The 2277-nt window shown below is 40.0% G+C and overlaps 1 pseudogene; it reads left to right on the forward strand.

Moving 5' to 3' along the window:
• Window positions 1-1373: 1373 nt before the first annotated feature.
• LOC142427110 (small nucleolar RNA SNORA15) lies at window positions 1374-1498 on the forward strand (annotated as a pseudogene).
• The last annotated feature ends 779 nt before the right edge of the window (window positions 1499-2277 follow it).

A 2277-nucleotide genomic window follows, 5' to 3' on the forward strand; every position in this document is an offset into this window, starting at 1 on the left:
AAGAGTTATTGGAGAAGGGGGTTCGGCTTGAAACCTGTAACAAGTACAAAGAGAGGTGCTAAGAATGTCTACGTCCTCCTGTGGGTAAGTACCCCGATTTTAAATGTAAGTATTTGTCCTGTGAGATAGGAGTTTATATAAGTTGGACATTGTGTGAAAACTCTTTTACATATAGGGAGACCCTGTAAAATCTGGAGTCAAATCCCCATGAAGCCTATAATATTCTAATTTTATGTGAGCCTGACTGAAAATGATTGAGAGCTGTCTGTATCCACTGGATCCAGGAAGGTGAGATTTTCCACTTTCAGGCCCGGGTGAGCAAGGGCTGCACTATGAGGCAGAAGAGGGTTTTATGTACACCTGGGTGCAAACAAAGTTGAAGGTAAAATGGTCTGAAGAGATGGCCATGGAGATTGGGCAATAAGAGGACTGCCAGGAGTGGCACTGGCTGCAGCTGGCGCTGATCTGTTGGTATAGCTACCTCCTGATTCTGTGAACTGTCTTCACCCTGAGCCAGAATCTTAAAGGACTTTGAAAGGAATCATGTTCCAGTATCTACTGCCAGAGCAAAGGAGTGCCACAGGTGCTCCTCTGGACTGAGAGTAAAGGCTGCAGGGCTGATTGGCAGGTGAGTAGAGATAAGAAGAGGGGGAGGAAGAAGCTTAAATGAAGACATTGTGAGGACTGGCATGTACCTTAGAGCATCACTGCTCACTCATTCTAATGCACAGCATAGAGAAGACTAGACATTTCAGAATGTTGCTTAATGCTTATGTAGAAGCTGTACATTGACCAAGAGTCAGGTGTTCTATTTTTTTAAAATAAGAACAATGGATTTCTGTGTGGGTTTATGTTAGAAAAAGAGTGTCCGGCTTGCATCCTTTCACCACACACATTTAATCTGTATACTGAGCAAACAATCCAAGAAACTGGAGCATATAAAGAACACAACATCAGGATTGAAGGAAGACATTAACAACAAATGTGCAAGTGATATTACCTTGATTGCTGAAATTAAGGCGCATATACTGTTGAAAGTCAGGGACTACAACCTTCTGTATGGAGTGCAAGTCAATGTAAAGGAAATAAAATCCTCATAACTGAATCAATAGAAAAGATCATAATAAAGAGAAAAATGAATGGAAGTGGATCATTTTGCTAGGATCCATAATCAATGCTTATGGAAGCAGCAGTCAAAAAATTAAATGGCATATTGCCTTGTTTAATTTTGCTGAACAAGACTTCTTTAAAGTAGTAAAGAGCATGGATGTAATTTTGAGGATAAAGGTGCACTTGATCCAAGCCATGGTATTTTTTTATCAGATGGTACACATGTGTAAGTTGGACATTGAATAAAGAAGTCTGAAGAATTGGTGTGTTTGAATTATTTATATTAAAAGTATGCCAGACACCATGCCACAGTATCATTTCCCTTTAACGTACTTCCAGTGTGCTGTGTCTTCTTCATGGCATATCATCTGTAAAGGTGAACACAAAGAAAAAAAAAGTAACAAGGACTACCAGAACAGCAAACAAATCTGTGTTGGAAGAAGTACAACCACAATGCTCCATAGTAGGGAGGAGGGCTACACTTTCTTATACTTGGGCCATAGAAAAAGAACACAACGATTGGCAAATTTGAGGTGCTCTTAAACAGAGGGATATTCCAAAAGAAATGGGTGGGTTGACATGGTGGCTGCAGTAATGGAGTCATTTATAACAAGTATGAAGATGACAAAGGACAGGACAGTTTTTAATTATTTTGTATATAAAGTTGCATAAGTCGGAAGTAATTTGATAACATATAACAGCAGCAGAGAAAGAGTCAAAAATCAATGTCAGAGCCAGAGACAGATATAGAGATTTATTTTAACAAAGTGACCCATGTGGTTATAGAGACTGAAAAGCCCCAGGTCTATGGACCAGACACTGGGCAGGAACTTCCTCTTGCCTCCCATGCCTGATAAACTGAAGATTGACAGATAACTAACAGACAACTTACTCAAGCTCAAGGAACTGGAGAAACAGGATTCAGTTATGGAAAAAGCCAGAGAACTTGCCAGAATATTCACATGTGTTGGATGCAGGCCACCATACCCACAAGGAAGATTCCTTTCAACTGATAGCATATGCTTATGGAGATAATTGTATGATAGCAATCACATTTTCGGGATAGGACTACATCATGGCACAGCTGCCAAACTACATCATAATTGTCAATCACTGAGGATCGTGGCCTTGAAAACTGAAAGACAACTTTGCTACCACCTATAACTT

The sequence above is a fragment of the Tenrec ecaudatus genome, chromosome 14, assembly GCF_050624435.1.
Source record: "Tenrec ecaudatus isolate mTenEca1 chromosome 14, mTenEca1.hap1, whole genome shotgun sequence".
In the NCBI taxonomy this organism is placed as follows: domain Eukaryota; kingdom Metazoa; phylum Chordata; class Mammalia; order Afrosoricida; family Tenrecidae; genus Tenrec; species Tenrec ecaudatus.